This window comes from Quercus suber, unplaced genomic scaffold, assembly GCF_002906115.3.
Source record: "Quercus suber isolate HL8 unplaced genomic scaffold, Cork oak 2.0 scaffold_496, whole genome shotgun sequence".
Lineage (NCBI taxonomy): Eukaryota > Viridiplantae > Streptophyta > Magnoliopsida > Fagales > Fagaceae > Quercus > Quercus suber.
The window spans coordinates 284148-303422 of record NW_027069945.1 but is presented as its reverse complement, the minus strand read 5'-3'; the positions used below and the strand labels follow the sequence as shown (position 1 = coordinate 303422).

Here is a 19275-nt window from a genome sequence, read left to right as displayed (position 1 = left end):
AAAAACACAATCATAAGATTTTTTTATTTTTTTATTTTTATTTCAATAGTTAAAGTGGGAAATTTACACCTTGGATGTCTTTGTCAGAAACACCAAGAGGTGCACTTGGAGAAATTATACAATCTTCATGGTGAATCATGTCATTTGTTCACCATTCTACTAAAAGACTCCCACTTGTTTAAAATTGCTGAACCAGTTTAGCAAAAAAAAAAAAAAAAATTTATCATAAGCTCTATTATCATAAGGGGAATTTTTAATTGACAAAATAAAAGAAATTGTTAATCTCCAAAGACCCATCAGCTCTATTATGCATACTGACTTCACGCAAGATGAAGCCGTCAGTCTCTAAACTGAAGACATCACACAAGATGAAGCCGTCAATCTCTAAGCTAAAGACTTCATGCAAGATGAAGCTGTTAGTCTCTAAGCTAATGACTTCACACAGGATGAAGCCGTTAAGCTGACGACTTCATCTTATGACCTGATGGCATCTACACCTAGACGGAATGAAAAGCTGACAGGGAGAAAGCTGAAGGCAGGAAAGGATCCCACGAGATATGTGTATTAATGAGTGATAAGGATAAATTTACAATATTAGAATCACCAGTGAAAAGGGATGAGGCGACAGTCTATTGACAAGTGACGACATGAGGAAGTCTACAGGTCCACCTCAAAGTTGACGAGAGCACCTTGAGCGTCGATGGAAAGCTGACGACTATAAGCTGAAGGAGGTATGCAAGACCTTGACAGTTCTGATGTGGCTTTACTTGAGCTCCATGCATGCATGTATAATAAGATATCTTGTGCTCCATGCTTAGTGTTAATCAAAAGGACTCCTACAAGGAAAGGGTTTCAGAAAATATGCTCATGGAGACTCCTATAAGGAAAAGACATCTAAACCAAGGAAGAGAAGTCAACTCTCAACAACTATAAAAACCCCAAAACCCTCACAAACCAAGGTACGCATAATTCACCCCAGCTCTAGTACTCTAGAGTTGTGAATAAGAGATTTCTCTAACTTGACCGTTGGAGGGTATTTGGCCGGTACCACACCAGTACTCCTCTTAAGGTCTTCAGTTTTTGTGTTGTGCAGGTTTTTGTCAGGAGCACGTGAGGACCGTGTGGCTTACTAACGATTTTTCGGCATCATCAGCCCATATACAGCTCATCTATTGCAATATTATTTATGTTGATGTAACTTTGCTCTAATTTTTTCAATATGACAATGAGCAGGCAACACAGACAATGGCATTAGCAACAAAGGAAATGATCATCCGGATATCTATATTTCATTCTGGAGATTAGATGTGCGCGTTCTATGGTGTTGCAAGGGGGGGGGGGGGTTATGCGCCTCTGACAGACTAGCTAGAATGTGATAAAACTTGCGGTCCATCTGGTCCAAGACCTCCTCCATCGCCATGAAACCCCATCCTCTCTCGAGTTGCCCTTCAATTTTATTACCCATACAAATCTATTATGAATAAAAGGACTGTAAAGGATGAAGACTCCTAACTCCTAAAAGTCCTTCCCCTCACCAATGAGTTGTTTGTGAGCTAAATTTTTTGCAAAATATGCATAAGCCTTCTTCAAAAAAAGAAAGAAATAGTGAATTTAGGCTCCTCTCTTATCGTATCAACTAGTTATAGGTCCATATTTTGCACGGCTTTATGAAAAAGCTTATAAAATAAATGTATAAATAATTATATATTTTAATAGATTCAATAAAGATAAAAGAAAAAATTATCAAGTGTAAATAATTATCTCACTAAAATAAGGGTTAAGATTTCTTCCTAAGACTAAATTAAATTGATAATTCCAAATTGAATTTTAAATTGATAATTATTTATTAAAAAAAAAAAGTACTAAACAATTGATAAATCTAAAATTAATATAATCTTGATAATATTATAAATTAAAATTAAAGTTGATAATTCAAGAATACACGTGTAGAACATCTTGATAATTTGATGTAACATAAAAATCAAATAAGAAAATTGTTAAAATTAATCTATTAATTCTAACCATATTTAATGATTAATTCTAAGACCCTAACCCTAAGCATATAAATTAGATCAAAGCTAAGAAAATTAGTTTAAACAAAAGGCAACCAATACACAAAACCTAATCAATTTAATAAAAACAAAATACAAAAACAAAGAAGGAGCCTTTAGAAACTTGACAATGTTTTCGAATGTTTTGAATTCATTAATTAAAATCACATGAAGACAAAAAACCAATAATAACACTAAAGAAAATAATAATAATAAAAGAATAAAGAATGTATACTTGCGTTGTCATGGGATTTATGCATTCACATATTGAAATAAGCTTCACTCCAAAAAGGATATATAGGGTTATATATATTGGTAGAGTTCCATTTGAAATATAATTCATTTAAATCTTATTGAAATTAAAGATATCTAATCAATGTGTTTGTTTTATCCCATAAAAATTGGAATTAAAAAAATGTCATATGAATTAAATGAAAAAAAGAAAAAGAAAAAAAAAAAGAGTCGATTCAACATAACGTAACATATAAAAATTAAAAATTAAAAAAAAAAAGAGAGAGAAAAAGAACGTGGTTGATAGCTATAACGAATTTTGATATATATATATATATATATATATGTCATCAACGTAGAAATTATCAAATTAATGGAGATATATGTTGTTTTTTGGAATAGATATAGATTATTAAATTATTGGAGATATATGCTGTTTCTTGGGATATATTTATATTAATCACCTCTTGAAGAATTTGGATTGTGCTTATCCCTTAATAATCAAGTTTTGTAGCTTGATATTCTGATAATATATATTAATTTAATAATATTAAAATTTTGAAAATTTAGATGATAAATATTATCTAAATTAAATTTTTGTATGTTAAATATTATCTCCTAATTTAAGAAATATATCCTAACAAATAAAAAAATAATGTTAATTAGATGATAAATATTATTTAAATTAAATTTTCGTATGTTAAATATTATCCCTTAATTTAAGAAATATATCCTAACAAATAAAAAAATAATGTTAATCTAATTTTATTTAATGATAAGAATGAATTAGAGTCTTGGTTGTATACTATTTCTTTTTAGTTCTTTAAAATTCTAAAATTTTAATAAAATTTCTGCAATTTGGTGAAGCCACATGGCGCAACCACGGCGTTTAAGCCCAATTTTTATTATATATAATAATATGATATGATTTACAGAATTAAATATTAGAAAACCAATCACAAGATAAATAAATAATAAAAAAGGAAAAAATTTAAAATAATAGTATATCATATACTACACATAAAGTTGGGTCCTAAAAGTTAGGATTGTTCCAATAAGATATCTTACTTAATTGTCACAGTCTTTCAGCACATAACCTTTTATTTTATTTTTTATTTTATTTTTTAAATTTTTTTGGTTCTTATCAACTTTTTAATAACCAATTGTCTCTCTGCCTGTCTTTCATGTCTTAAACTTCCTTTAAAGCTTGGATATCAATGGCAATTTCGGTCACAATAGATCCATAAAGATGTACTCGAACTCTACTCATGGATTTTTCAACACACCATCCTTACTTGGAATAAATATATTTTTTCCTAGTAAATAGAATGGATTATTTGTATTATCCAAATCACCAACATAACGAGTCACATACTCAGGAGCACCATGCTCTTTGCTAACATCATTTAAATGTATTCCTGCAACTGCAAGCAGATTGATTTAAAAAAGAAAAAGAAAAAAGATTGGTTAATCTTTCTAAGCTACATTTCATTACTTTATTTATAGGTTCACAAAAAAAAAAGAAAAAAAAAAAGGTAAAAAAAAAAAAAAAAAAAAAAACACATACAACTACAATTAAATTTATGAGGCATACCAATAAATAATTGATAAGCATATTTTTAATTTTGAAAAACTTGCATGTCAGCTCATCATTGTAAGAAAGTGGTTTGCTCCAAAATTTAGGGGGTGTCATGACATTTTTTTTCTAATTTAAGCTGATAAAAATTCTAAACGAGAACGGTTTTATATTGAAACGAACAGAGGCTAAATGAATTAATTAAAAAATAAGTTGACAAAAAAAATGAGAAGAAGTGAAAGTTTAATCTGTTTAGAGAGTTTTAGGTGAGGGTTTAATAATTAATATCATGTTGATAATTAAGGAGAGTGCCCTTATTATTTTTAAGCTTCTATATATCTTTAGTTTAAAAAAGAAAAGAAAAAGAATTTTAAGTGTTTTAAATAATTATACTTAAGCATGTAAATTCAAGAAAGATTGGTCTAATCTACGAGAATATGGGATTGGTCCTATCAATTGAACCGTGAACTAGCCACCAGCTCAGCCCAAAAAAACTCTAATAACTAGTCAAAAACTGGGTTAAATTGGGAACCAGAGGCAAATTTAGTTTTGCCCCTAATTCGGTTTTTAAAACTATGCTTTTAATAGCTACTATAAGAGTTTAGAGTATTCTAAGGCCGCAAAAGCTCCAAAAACTTACATAAATCTCTAAAGGTCTTCCATTTTAAAAATAGTCCCGAAAATTGCACAAAAAGTCCCAAAAATGGTAGGATGGTAATTAACTTTGACAAGCTATATCATGGCCACATATGAACCTTATAATTTCTAAATATTTTACAAAAAATAATTAAATAATAATATATAATATGAGATGAGTTCAAATTATACCTGGTATAACTTGATAAGAGTTACACCATTTGTAGACCGTAAATTTGTAATTGATCTAATGGTTAATAACAATTTTGTTTCTCTCTCCTTATTTATTATTTAAAACCTTTTACATATATTCCTTTTTTTGCCAATGACTTTACAAATATATTTGCAATACTTTTTTTTTTGTTTTTTTGTTTTTTGTTTTTTGTTTTTTTTTTTTTTTTTTTTTCTCAAATAATAATTAACACATATACCTTTTTTTTTTTTTTTTTTTGGTTGAATGACTTTACAATTATATTTGCAATTCTCTCTTCTTCTTTTTTGGGTGTGCTTGAGTTTGTAATACTCATGTCATTTTCTTTTCTTCTTTAAGCTAGTAATACTTTATTAATTGTGAATATTTTCTTTGCCTTCTTAAAATAAAATAAATAAATAAATTGCCGGGTAATGTAATTGTAAACACATATCCACGAAGATATCTTTTTATTAATTAATTTTGGCTTTTCAAAGCTCAAATGGAGGAAACATTGGCTGTGTCTACCATGCACAACTTTTAAAAATTGGCAACACGCCAACACATTATATATGTGTTTGCATGATCTTTATATTATTCAACTTTTTTAATTCAATAAGACATCCTAACATGTCCAACTTTTATAATAATAAGAAGAAGAAGAAGAATCATCCTTGCTTAGCCACCAAGTTTTTATCTAACCTCATAAAAGTAAACCTATTAGAATATTACCATAGGATTTTTCTTGAGGATGACAAAATTAAGAAACATGTTTGGAAGAAGAAATTAAAATCATTGAAGGCCCACAAATGGAAATTATTGGTCATCATATTTGTTCTCACTTGTTTGTATACCATTTGTGTGATAAGACTATAAGAGTATGATAGGCTTAAAAGAAGAAAAAAAAAGTAATACGAACTCAAAAAAAAAAAAGAGTATTGCAAATATTTGTAAAGTCATTGGCATAAAAAGGAATATATGTAAAATGTTTTAAATAATAAATAAGGAGAAAGAAACAAAATTGCTATTAATTAAGTGAATGGGGTGTAAGTTAATTAGCATTTAATGTTATTTTTTTAACCATTAGATTAATTACAAATCTATTGTTTAGAAATTGTGTAACTCTTGTCAAGTTATGCAAAGCGTAACTTGAACCTATTTAATATAATATTATGCAATATTTTAACTAACATAAATTTTTTCTTAGATATTAAAAACTATACAACCACACAATTCAACAGGCCAGTCATTCGAAACCTTATCTAGTTATTTACAATTGACATAGCTATTACAAGTTCCAGAGACAATGGATTCTTATGTGTAATGAGGGTGGGCACTAACTCGGATTGATTAAAAAATTAAACATATGGCTTAAAAAGTGGTCACATCAATAAGAAAATAGATTGGCTTTCTCCTTTTCTCACGTGTTTGACAATACAGATTTATTAGGACTTACTAGTATAATAAATTAACCATGCACTAAAAGGAAGGTTCTGCTGTGGGACCATACTAAAAAGAAACCAAAGAAGGAAAAGGAGAAAAAAAAAAAAAAAGGGATCTTTAATCAAACAAAGATAAAATAGGTTCAAACGAAAAAGGGGGGAAAAAAATCTTATATTTAAACAACTAGTCGTGCAGCGCAAAAGAAATTTTAAATGACGTGTGTTTTTTCCTCTTTAGTTTTTTTTTTATACAAAATATGAATTTGGATAATAGTATTTGTAGTGCCACGGTTTTTAACCCAAGCGCAAAGATGTATGGGATTTTGACCAGTGAATTTAGTACAATAAATTTGTAGAGAGTGGATTGTAGAATTAGGCCTTAATGAATTTGACAATGACTAATATGAGTTTAAAAGATGATCAAGTAAGAACAAGGAAAACAGAGTTGAATGAAATCACCGTCCAATGGGGTATTTTTTCATATAAATCAATAACAGGTAGGTACAAATACAATTTTGATTGCTATAGTGTTTTTTCTCTCTTTTTTCCCCTCTTTCTTATGAAGGGTCTCTTACATTATATAGCTCCTTTTAGATCATCTTGATCATACATTTGTTAATCATCTAAGTCCTCACTTGAGTGCCTGTCCCATCAGACACCCCTTTTGACTCTCTGTGAGTTGTGGTAGCTAAGACAGTGTTGTTCAAGGGTCTTCTTCACATAAATGCAGTCAGAAAAATAGCTGTAGTGCATTTAATGAAATGGTAGCAACTTTCCCTTAGATTCCTTTGAGCTCCCAACCCTTTTGTGCGATCATATCGCTAGTCTCCATCAGTAAATCGTCTTAGAAGGTTACCTTGAGTGATAAGGCATACATTCGATTCCTGCTCTGCTCGTCTGAGGATATGATACTCCTCAGACAGACTTTCTCAGCCTTTTAGCTTGTATTTTACTTATGGGGTTCTGAGCTTAACACCTTCACTATTTTTTATTCGTCCTCGAACCACCCAACGTCCTCGGCCAAGGCCCAAGGCCTAAGGCCCAATATATGATTTTGGACCCTTATCCCTACAATATTTATTATGATTGTGTTTGTAAATAGAAGTATGGAACTATATATCTTAGCATTACGTACTATGCACTTATTTTTTATTATTATTGTGCTTGTATATATATGAAAATATAAAATTTTAAAATTTAAAGAAAACATGATGTGTATATATATATATATGAGAATTGATGTGTCAAGATTTAGGTTTAAATATAGAATAAAGTTTAAGTTCAATTAAAAATTATATTTTAGAATAATGTAATATAAAATTGTAAAACTTCAAAAATTTATTTAACATAATATATGAGGTCAACCAAAAATTAAACATCTACAATAATAATAATAATAATAATAATATGGATAGTGTTGGTTAGCAATATAATTTCCACAATAAATTTCAATGTGCGCTTAGCTATATTTTCAACTAAAATAGTAGGAAATGCTAGAGTTATAAACTATTTCACAATAATTTCATAAATTATCGATGTGGTGAGTGCTTGTTAGTAAGTAAAAAAAAAATAATGTTAATAATGTGTCTAAATAAAAATCAATAAAAATTGGCAACATCAACAGTTTATTAAAATATTAAAAATAATTTGTAGTTGTATCACTCAAAATAATATGTTAAAAAGTAATATGTTGAAGATGTACAAAATTTCAAATACAAATCCTTTATTAAATTTTTTGAATTTCTTTTATTTTTTATTTTTTATTTATTTATGAGAAAAATATTTCATTTAAGTATAAGTAAGAACAACTTGTTATTAAATAATACTCGTTAGTACTCCTGTATCACCTTTTTGCACAAAGCTAATTATGGATGTATATATAACTCTCGATATCTTTAAATGGAGTAATTCTACGGTACCCCCAAAAAAAAAGGGGGGGTACGGTACCCACTAGTAGGTAACCTGCTACACCAGGTTACTTTTTTTTTCATATTTGACGGCTCCATCCTCATATTGTGCAGCTCCAACATCACATGTGACAATTTTTTTCTCACATTTGGTGGTTCCCTTACTTTTTTCTCATATATGACGGTTCCATCCCCACATTGTGCAGTTCCAACATCACATATGACAGTTTTTTTCTCACATTTGATGGTTCCATCCTCACATTGTGCAGTTCTAACATCATATATGACAGTTCTTTTGTCACATTGAGTGGTTTCCTTACTTTTTTTTTCATATTTGACGGCTCCATCCTCAATTGTGAGTCCAACATCACATGTGATATTTTTTCTCACATTTGTGTTCCTTACTTTTTTCTCACATATTGACGTTCCATCCCCACATTTGCAGTTCCAACATCACATATGCAGTTTTTTTCTCACATTTGAGGTTCCATCCTCACATTTGCAGTCTCAAATCATATATGAAGTTCTTTTTCACATTGGGTGGTTCCCTTACTTTTTTTCTCAACTTGATGTTCATCTCACATTGTGCAGTTCCAACATCACATGTGAAGTTCTTTTCTCACATTTGGTGTTCCCTTACTTTTTTCTCACATTTGAAGTTTCATCCTCACATTGTGCAGTTCTCAACATCACATGTACAATTTTTTCACATTGGTGGTTCCCTTACTTTTTTCTCACATTCACGTTTCATCTCAATTGTGCAGTTCCAACATCACATGTGACAATTCTTTTCTCACATTTGGTGGTTCCTTACTTTTTTCTCACATTTGACGGTTTCATCCTCACATTGTCAGTTCCACATCACATGTGACATTTTTCTCACATTGGTGGTTCTCTTACTTTTTTTCTTACATTTGAGTTCCATCCTCACATTGTGCGTGTTCAACATCACATATGACAGATTATTTTGTCAAATTGGGTGGTTCCCTTACTTTTTCTCAACTTGACGGTTTCATCTCAATTTGCATTCCAACATCACATGTGATAGTTTTTTTCTCACATTTAATGGTTCCCTTACTTTTTTCTCACACTTGACGGTTCATCCTCACATTTGCAGTTCAACATCACACAGTGACAATTCTTTTTCACATTTGGTGTTCTCCTTATTTTTTTCTCACATTTGACGGTTTCATCTCACATTGTGCAGTTCTAACATCACATGTGATCAGTTCTATTGTCACATTTGGTGGTTCTCTTACTCTTTTTTTTTTTCTTCATATATTATGACGTTCTCATTCTCAATTGTGCAATTCCAATTACATGTGACAATTCTTTTGTCACATTTGGGTGAGTTCCTTTACTTGTTTTCTCATACATGACGGTTCCATCTTACATTTTGGTTCCAACATCACATATGGACGATCATTTTCTCATATTTGTGGTTCCTTCTTTTCTCTCATATTTGATGGTTCCATCCTCATATTGTGTGAGTTCCAACATTACACGATGACAGTTGTAGTCCCTTACTTTTTTTTCTCACATTTGACGTTCGATCCTCAATTGTTCAGTTCCAAATCACATTTACAGTTCTTTTCTACATTTGGTTTCACTTATTTTTTTTCTCACTTCAACGGTTTCATCCTCATATTGTGCAGTTCCAACTCAACATGTAACAGTTCTTTTCTCACATTTGGTGTTCCCTTACTTTTTTTCTCACATTTGATGGTTCTATTCTCACATTGTGCATATTCCAACACCACATTTACAGTTCTTTTGTCACATATATGGTTCCTTTTTTTTCCTCAAATTTGATGGTTTCATTGTCATATTAAGCAGTACAGCATGCATCTGCTCTATTTTTGTCACATGTGACAGTTCTTTTGTCACATTGGTGTTCCTACCTTTGGATGGTTTCTATCTCACATTGTGCAGTTTCAATATCACATGTGACAAATTCTTTCTCACATATGGTGGTTCTTCTTTGGACTTCCCTTACTTTTTTCTCACATTTGACGATTCCATTTTCACATTGTGTAGTTCTAACATCACATGTGACATTCTGTTCTCACATTTAGTGGTTCCTTACTTTCTTCTCACATTTAACAGTTTCATTCTCACATTGTGTAGTTTCAACATCTCTTGTTACAGTCTTTCTCACATTTGGTGTTTCCTTTACTTTTTCTCACATTTGACGGTTCCATCCTCACATTGTACAGTTTCAACATTACAAGGACTATACTTTTTATCACATTCAGTGATTCCCTTTTTTTTTTCTCACATTTGATGGTTCCATTTACATTGGGCAGTACCAACATCACATTTGATCGTACATTTCTCACATTCGGTGTACTTGAATTTTTTCCTCACATTTGACAGTTCTATTGTCACATTGGCATTACCAACATCACATGATTGTACTTTTGTCACATTCGGTGGTTCCTTATTTTTCTCACATTTGATGTTATGTTGTTCCATGTCATATTAGGTAGTACTAACATCACATTTGACCATACTTTTGCCACATTCGGTTGTACTCATATTTTTTCTCCATTTAAGAATACCATCCTTAAATGTGCAGTACCAACATCACATGTGACGTACTTTAATCCACAGTGGTGGTTTCCTTATTTTTTTCTCATATTTGATGGTTTCATTGTCCCATTGGGTAGTACCAATATCACACATGACCCTATTTTTGTTACAGTCAATGGTTCTTTTTTGTTTTTGTTTTTTTTTATACTCATATCTGACTGTTCCATTGTCATATTAAGCCGTACTAATATTACATATGGTCGTAGCCAACCTAACCCTACGCCATCGAATTATCTAATAATTGACAAATATACATAACAAAAATACCCCTAAATTCTCTAAAATTTCGGAAATACCCTTAAATATACTAAAATTACCAAAACGCATCCAAACACTTAAAAATTACCAAAATAAGCCCAAAACTCTAAAAAAATTATTGGGGTATCATTAAAACCTAAAAAATGACCAAAATGACCCTAATACCTAAAAAATGAAAGAAATACCCTTTAAACCTAAAAAAAATTACAATTTTTTGTATTAACAATGAGAATAAGAAAAAAAAAAAGACTAATAAAAGATAAATTACAAATTAAAAATGCTGATATGAGAATAATAAAATGACCACAATAATTTCATAACAAATCTTGTGCAACAAGTTATTAGCCAGTTATTGGTGGGTAAAACATGTCAATATTGAATCCAAATTAGAATTAGTAATAGCTTACCACATAAAATTTATTCTAAAAATATTGTGGATGTAGCATTACTCTTATATTTATTGAACTCAAATTCTTATGAGTCTCAAGTAAAAGTGTTCAACATTTTTATTAGGGTGGTCAAAATAGGTTAATTTAGTAAATAATATTTTTTTTGAAATATATATACAATATTTTCAAGTTAGGGTGGTCCTAGAACATATTAATTAAAAATAATTATTTACATAAATTTTTTTTGCATATATAATTCTTTTTTGACAAGTGAGGGGACCACTCTCACATACAGGTAGAGCTGCCAGTGATTTGCAAGACCAAAATGACAATAAAAAATTTATACAACCACTTGATTTGCTTGATTTGAAACTCATTGATTTTAAAATTAATGGATTTAAAAGGCCTTAATTTGAAATCCATTTATTTTTAAATTCCTTGTTTGGGTCTTTTTATACAATGACGAATTTGAAATTCTATTGTTTGGATACTTAAATTTGGATTTGGATTTGAATTTAAAAATCAATAAAATATTTTTTCCAATTATTATTTTTCTTAAACCTTCTACATTTTAATTTTAGTAACATTTTTTAATAAATACATGATAAAACATATTAATTTAAAATAATTATATATATATATATATATATTTTTTTTTTTTGACAAGTGAGGGGACCACCCTCACATACAAGTAGAGCCACCAGTGATTTGCAAGACTAAAATGACAATAAAAATTTTATACAACCACTCGATTTGTTTGATTTGAAACTCGTTGATTTTAAAATTAATGGATTTAAAAAGCCTTGATTTGAAATCCGTTGATTTTTAAATTCCTTGCTTGGGTCTTTTTATACAATGACCGATTTGAAATTCTATTGTTTGGATACTTAAATTTGGATTTGGATTTCAATTTAAAAATCAATAAAATATTTTTTCCAATTATTATTTTTCTTAAACCTTCTACATTTTAATTTTAGTAACATTTTTTAATAAATACATGACCTAATAAAAAAGCCATTGATAATCCAATTGACAAGATGATGACTAAAAATCTGTTATCATAGCCAACTAAATTTTTTTTTGCCAACTATTGGCAACTAAAATGTTCTATATCAACGTAAAGAGAGAACCCAAATGCATGAGTTTTTTCTCAACATTTAAAATCTCAAACTAAAAAATTGTTTCAAAGTTCCGTTAAAAAGTTTTATTTCAACAAAGATGATAAAATATCCAAAATATATGTTTTTTACACAAAATTCAAAACAAAGAAGCCATTGATAGACCAATTGACAAGAAAATGATTAAATATCTTCCATCATAGCCAACTAAAAAAATGTCTCACCAACTCTTGCCAACTAAAATATTTTAGAGAGAGAGAGAGAGAGGGAGTACCCAAAATACATGGGTTTTTTTATTATTTTTTAACAACATTCAAAATCTCAAACTAAAAAATTGTTTCAAAGTGGATATTTTCTACGCTTTTTTCTTTGGCAAGGTTCAATTGCATAATTTATTGATGCCAAATGTTGATGTGTTGTTGTGCAATAGGAGAATTCATCACTTTTCTCCTTCCTCAATCATAGCTTCAACTGCATCGTCCATATATTTTGCACCAACTCTAGGAGCTCTATTCCTCCCACACAAGATCTCAATGTCCTCCAATTGTCAATAACTTTGTTTTTATAAGCACATGCTTTTGTATTTTTCTAAGGAGAAAAAGAAGAAGCAATGAGTTAACTTAAATAAAATAAATTGGAAAATAAAACAAAGGAAAGGGAAAAAAAAAAAGCAAGACATTATGTGATGATTGTATTAGTGATAAACTTATGTAGAAATGAAAGGCATTATGTATCTGCAGAATTTTCTCAAAACAATTTTTAAACATGGACAAAACTTGTTATGGCTTGAAAACTAAAATACCAGGAAGTAGTTAGCACACGGCCATATAGTTGAGTTAGCCTTGGAAAGTCATTCAGTAGAACAAACATCACATATGACCCCCTCTTAGCCATTTATTTTAAAATATTTTGAAATTTGAAATTTCATATTTTACACAAGTGATACATAAACTAATGTAATTTTTTTTTTTTTTTTTTTTGCATTGATTGGGCAAATTTTGGATGTTATAATATTTTTGCTCTCTTGATCTGAATGCTATATGAAACCATTTTTCCATAAGTTCATATACGAAAAAATAAATAATTCATTAGTTCTATTTGTATATGCCATAGATGGTCCAAAGAAAACATACCACCTACTTGCACTTGGAGCTAAATATAGTGTTTTTTACCTCATAATAACGATAACATGAAATGATATACAACCCAGTTTCATGCACTACAAATAGGTCTCTTGTTGTAAAGTATCTAAAGGAAACTGAAAAACTACAAAGAAATCCATTATAAGTATCTTGACTTCTACTTACTTTGCTACTTGCTCATCATAAGAAGGAAAAAATTCATTTACAAAGAAATCCACTACAATGTGTTTCTTCAAATCTATATTTGAATACCATCATGGCAATAATTGAAAAAGAGAATCAAATGCATCTTGCAATTGGTCTACATGTTTGGATTATTCATTCCTAAGTTTTGAACATGGCAACTTCTAACTTGTAGGAATTTCTTATTGTCCCTTTTGCAACTCAAGTGGTAACTAAAGTATCTGCATTTACATGGTATAACTGTCAACACTTAGAAAAATGAGATGTTCATAAGAGCACACCTCATTGCATAGAGAATTCTAGTAGTTTTCTGCACATCAAAGGGGAATTTATCAAATAAAGCATATAATAAAGACATTATGACTAAAGTGATAAACACAGAAGGAACACAAGAGTTAAAAATAAATGAATATCCTTAAAATTTATAACAAAATATTGATAAGTTTTTGATAAGGTCCAACTCAAAGATTCATGCCTTTTGACAGCAAGTTTTTTTTCCAACTAATTTGTTTATTTATTTTTTTGATAAGTAATTTTATTGAAAAGTTCAACTAATTTATTATGTAGTTTCTTTTATAGGTAAGTTCTACACGCCTCTAAAGAGCACCGAGTCAAGCACATTCGTGCTACACCATATTTCCAAAGGTCACAGGTTTAGCGTATTGTAACTAAAAGGCTACTATAATGGTTTATAAAAAAAATTTGTTCAAAAAAATTAATGAATTTAATTAGAACTTTTATATAAAAATTATATTATATTCTATTTGTATATTGTTATTTTTTATGAGATACTACCATTTTTATTTTTACGTAACTTAGAAGTTAGAAGACTATATTTCTTAGGGGGGCGAATTCATATTATTTTGGGAAGTTAAACTCATAAAAAAAAAAAAAAAAAAAAAATTATTTATGCAAATTTACGTATATAAAATAATAAAATTTTGTGGGGCCATGCCCCCTTAACCCCAATGTAACATTGTCCCTGATTAACTGGCACTATATAAACCTGAGTTGCTTCTCCAACTAAGATATGAATATGACCGATACTTCTCTTTCTTTAATATCAATGGAGACAAAAAGTATTGCATTTCGTCAATTTCTCTTTCATTCTTCATCATATTCATATATATTGTTGAGTAGAAAAAAAAAAAAAAAGCTAGGCCAAGTTAACATAAGTCTAAAATGCAAAAACACCATCTAGAATTTGCATCAACCCATATACTTTCAATTTTGTGCTTTTGAATCCTGAGTTTATTCATTATATTAAAAAAATGGTTCCTGAGTTTATTATTGACGGATCCACTTTATTATAAATAATTCATTTAATAAATTTTAATAAAAACTCATTTTATTAAAATAAACTTTTATAAAAATGAATTAAAAAATAAAATATCACTTGGCTGTTTCTCAAATTATTATTTTTAGTTTAAATATAAATTTCAATAATTTTTTTATCATTGCTGAAAAAAATTGGTTGTTGATATCTTATTTTAAAAATGTAAACGTGAAATAAATCTATTACATCAAAATAATAAAAATTAAGTTAAGAAGTAGCAAATTATATATTAATTTCTAGAATAAAACAATTAAGAATGAACAATTTTCATACTTTATCAAATAATATCTGTAAGGACTCAGTTTAGAAAGGTTCCACAACAATACATTTTTAGAGAGTGGATCGAAGGTTTAGGCCCTAACAGATTAGCAACGGAATACAAGCCCGCCTTCTTCCATTGAAGGGGAGTGAGCCCAGTTTACAACTAAGGGTAGCTCCTCGGCACTCGTCCGAGGAGACCCCTCTCCCTGAAACTAACATGACCTCTAAGTCCTTCTATGTCATTCCCTTAAATGATCCAAACCCCCCCCCCTTTAATTGCTTTACTCGCCTTTCTTATATAGTTCTCTTCCTCCTATCCCCTTCTTCCTTCTGTTGATCATCCATTGACCTTCCCTCTGACCGTCCGTCCCATCACAGGTCTTATCCGTACTCAAGTGGCTCACCATGATCGATGTTGCCCTGTCAAGGGGTTACATCCCCATTAATGCGGCCAAGGGGGTTAGGTGAGCACATTCAATGCAGAGGTGACAGCTCGCCTAAGGCTTGCTCCTTCGCCGTGCTCCCGTCGCCGACGCGTGGCACTGGGCCCTCTCCTCCTCAGATATTCAAGGAGTCTCCTTTGGTGAGTTGGTGCTCGTGTTCTTCCGAGGTCTCGGATGCCCGAGGACGGGGTCATCCTCGGGTATGTTTCTCGGGGGTTGGTCCTCGCGCTTTCATCCTCGGACCCTTCATGCATCCTCGGCGTGGGCCATTGGGCCTGGCTTGGAGTGGGCCAAGGCCACCTGTTTTTCTGGCCACACAATAGCCCCTCAAAATCTTGCTGCACACATCCTCGGGCGGGGAGAAGGATTTTGACATCCTCGGCCTTACCCCCCATCAGCACTGGGGTCTATTCATCTGCCCTAGGCACGTCGCTGACGTTTCGGAGCGCGTAACGTGCCCATCATTAAATTCAGGCGGCTCTGTGCTCCCCACGTCTAATGAGGCGTTACCAATCCAATGGTGGAAGTTTGTCTCGCATTTATGGGTGGGAAAACCCGCATGACTCTTCGATTTGGGGTATAAATACTCATACGAACCGCTTCTTCCCGTTCCTTATTTGCAATTCCAGAATTCCCGCGCGTCCTTCCTGAGTTCAGACACACTCTCACTTACATCTCCAACACAAAAAGCCTGTCCGAGGAGCTCCTCCTCTTTCCAGTAAGTCGCTCTATCCCTCTCTAAGCTCTCTCCCTCTTTACCCCTTCTTCTACTTCGCCTGTTCTTTCTTAGTTCTTTTAGGCATCAACTGGGATGGGTAGGTTTAAGAAATACGTCGATACTGAGGAGGCGATGGAGAAATTCATCGCTGACTACAGAATTCCCGGCAATGTAGGTCTGAGATATTGTAAGGACGGGGATTGGCGCTTACACAGACGGGAGGGCGAGGTGGTAATTCCCATTGTTACCTTTCTTGAAGGGGGGATGACGATCCCTATGGGGCCGGTGATGAGGGACTACCTCACGCACTTCCGGTTGGCCCCTACCCAGTGTGGGATAAACGTCTTTAGGATTCTGGGCTGTGTGGACGCCCTGAACGAGAAGATGGGGCTAAGGTTGATCCACCATGACGTGAACTGGTGCTACAACCTTCAGCTCCTTAAGGGCAAGTCTTATTACCTGAAGACAAGGGACGACAGGGTGCGGCTCATTCAGTGCCTCCCTGAGTCCAGCTAGGGGCCCAACGAGGATTTCCTCATCGTGTCAGGGGAGTGGCACGATGGCCTTCACTGCCCAACAACAGAGGGAATACCAGGTGGGGCAGTGGGAAATAGGAGGGGTTTCAAGTTCTCTTCTTTTTTCTTCCCCCTTTTTTTTTTACTAAAGCGGTGGTGCTTTCCGTTTGCAGATCCGCGTGCTTTTGAGCGCCACTTCCATTTGGTCAACCGGGAAGATTTACAGAAGGTGCTAAGGGCGTCGGTTTATATAAACGAGGACGACAATCAAGTTAGGGTCGCCCACAAAATCTTGGGGTATAAACCTGTCCAGAAATCATTCCCGGTTCCAAAGCACGTGATCCGAGCCAACGATCCTCGGCTTCAGAGGATTACTGTGACTGAGGACGGGTTTCAGTTCCCCGAAGAGCCCTCAGAACCAGAAGTTGTTACTGTAGCCGTCCCTTCTTCCTCCCAAGCATTCGCCGAGGCTGCCGAGGAGGATCCAGAGAGAGAGGAGGACGCATTCAACGTTTTCGTACAGCTTGATCAGTCCGAGGACCCTCCCGGGGACTTGGGCGACCCTTGTTTGACCGAAGCAGACCTCCTTACTTCAGAAGCCCCTCCTCTGCCATCGATGGGTTACAAAAGGAAGCCCACCACCAACTTGTTGGACCTGATTGAAGGCCAACTGGGGAAGTCCCAGCAAAAGCTTCCCCCTCCTCCTCCGAAGACTAGGTCGACTTCTGCTCAGCAGAAGCTTCCCCCTCCTCCTCCTCTTCCTTCCCAGACGGGCCTGCCTTCTGGGATCGTGTCTGCCAACCCCAAGAAGAAGAAGGATAAGGGTAAAAGGCCTATGGAGGATAAGACGGTGTCCTCGCAAGAGGAGGACAACACTCTGCGGCCATCCAAGCAACTTAAGATAGGCGGCAAGAGCCAGGACAGGCAGGTCGTCGACACCACATCCGAGGCTCAGGCTTGGCTCCCGACTCCGATGCTCCATGGGGAGCCCCTGAAGGATGATGCCTCCCTCAGGGACTTCAACGAGGGTGAAGGCGCGCACGTGGCCGACGCGCTGGAAAGGTGTCTGCTGCTCCTAGCGGACATGGCCGAGCTGAACTCTTTGAGGAGCAAGCAGGTCTTTCGCCTTCCATTCAAGTCCCCATCTTTTTCATTTACGAGGCGTCCTTTGGCCGTTTGCGCTCCGCGCTTGACGTTTCGGTGCGCGAGTCACGCCTTCATTAATATCCTCGTGAATTGATACAAATCCAGCGGTCCACGGTCCCCTTGAGATTGGTATCTTCGTGATTAGTACTGCTGATAATTCTCTTTTCGAATTCTGTGTGGATTAATTCCCACCAGTCTTCATCCTCTATATAAGGCTTTCCGGGGGAAAGGTTTCTCCACACTCTATGAACTTCCAACGCAACTAGAAACACGTCCCTTCAGCTCCCCGAGCCCCTTCAATAACCCTGCCAGGATTGTGACCGTAGTTGGGAGATATGGGGCGGCCTGGGTTGGTGTGAGGACACATAGGCCAAAGGTCCTACCGCCCCGCCAGGAGCCGTCGTGATCGCAGCCCCACCAGACTTCTGCACGGCAGAGCCTTGGCGTAACCCTGATAGTGCCATGCGCGATGGCCAGGAGGGATGTCCCTGAAGTACCTAACGCTCCTCCCCGGGGCGCACCCCGCTGGAGGAGACGCGCGAAATCATGTCATGGCTGGTGCCGAGTGTTGCCGTCTCCAACGGCCAACGCTCGTGAGGATTGGAGAGAATCAAGGGAACATCATGGGGGGGCTTCCCGGAGCACCTGCGTCGGCTCCTCTCTTTGTTCCAGCTCCGCCGCACCGGACAAGGAGTTGTTGGTGGCCTTGGAGCATACTAGCCTCAGCCCCATTCCCTCTAGCTAGTTTTAGAACAGGTCCACCTGGGCCTCTGTTTGTAGAATTAGCTTGTAAAGTTAGTTGTAAAATACGCCTGCCTGAGCCTCTGTTTGTATCTTGTACTTTCTGTTTAATAAAATAATATGAAGTTCCTTTTCTTTTCTGTTGAATCTTCTACTTTTCTGCAATTTTTTTTTTTTGATGCGTCGCTACCAACCTTCTGTAAAATAACTACTTAGGAACAGTCGCCCGTTGCGCCTGCCAGTGCACTAATCCTTCCCACAGACGGCGCCAATTGTAGGGACTCAGTTTAGAAAGGTTCCCCAACAATACATTTTTAGAGAGTGGAACGAAGGTTTAGGCCCTAACAGACTAGCAACGGAATACAAGCCCGCCTTCTTCCATTGAAGGGGAGTGAGCCCA

The 19275-nt window shown here is 34.1% G+C and overlaps 1 long non-coding RNA gene across 1 annotated transcript; it reads right to left on the bottom strand.

The window, feature by feature from the left end:
* Positions 1 to 12558: 12558 nt before the first annotated feature.
* On the bottom strand, positions 12559 to 14415 carry LOC136063190 (uncharacterized). Its single transcript, XR_010624885.1, has 2 exons — positions 13563 to 14415; positions 12559 to 12978 (listed from the first exon to the last, which is right to left on the bottom strand). It is a non-coding gene; the product is annotated as an uncharacterized LOC136063190 (long non-coding RNA).
* Between the last annotated feature and the right edge of the window lie 4860 nt (positions 14416 to 19275).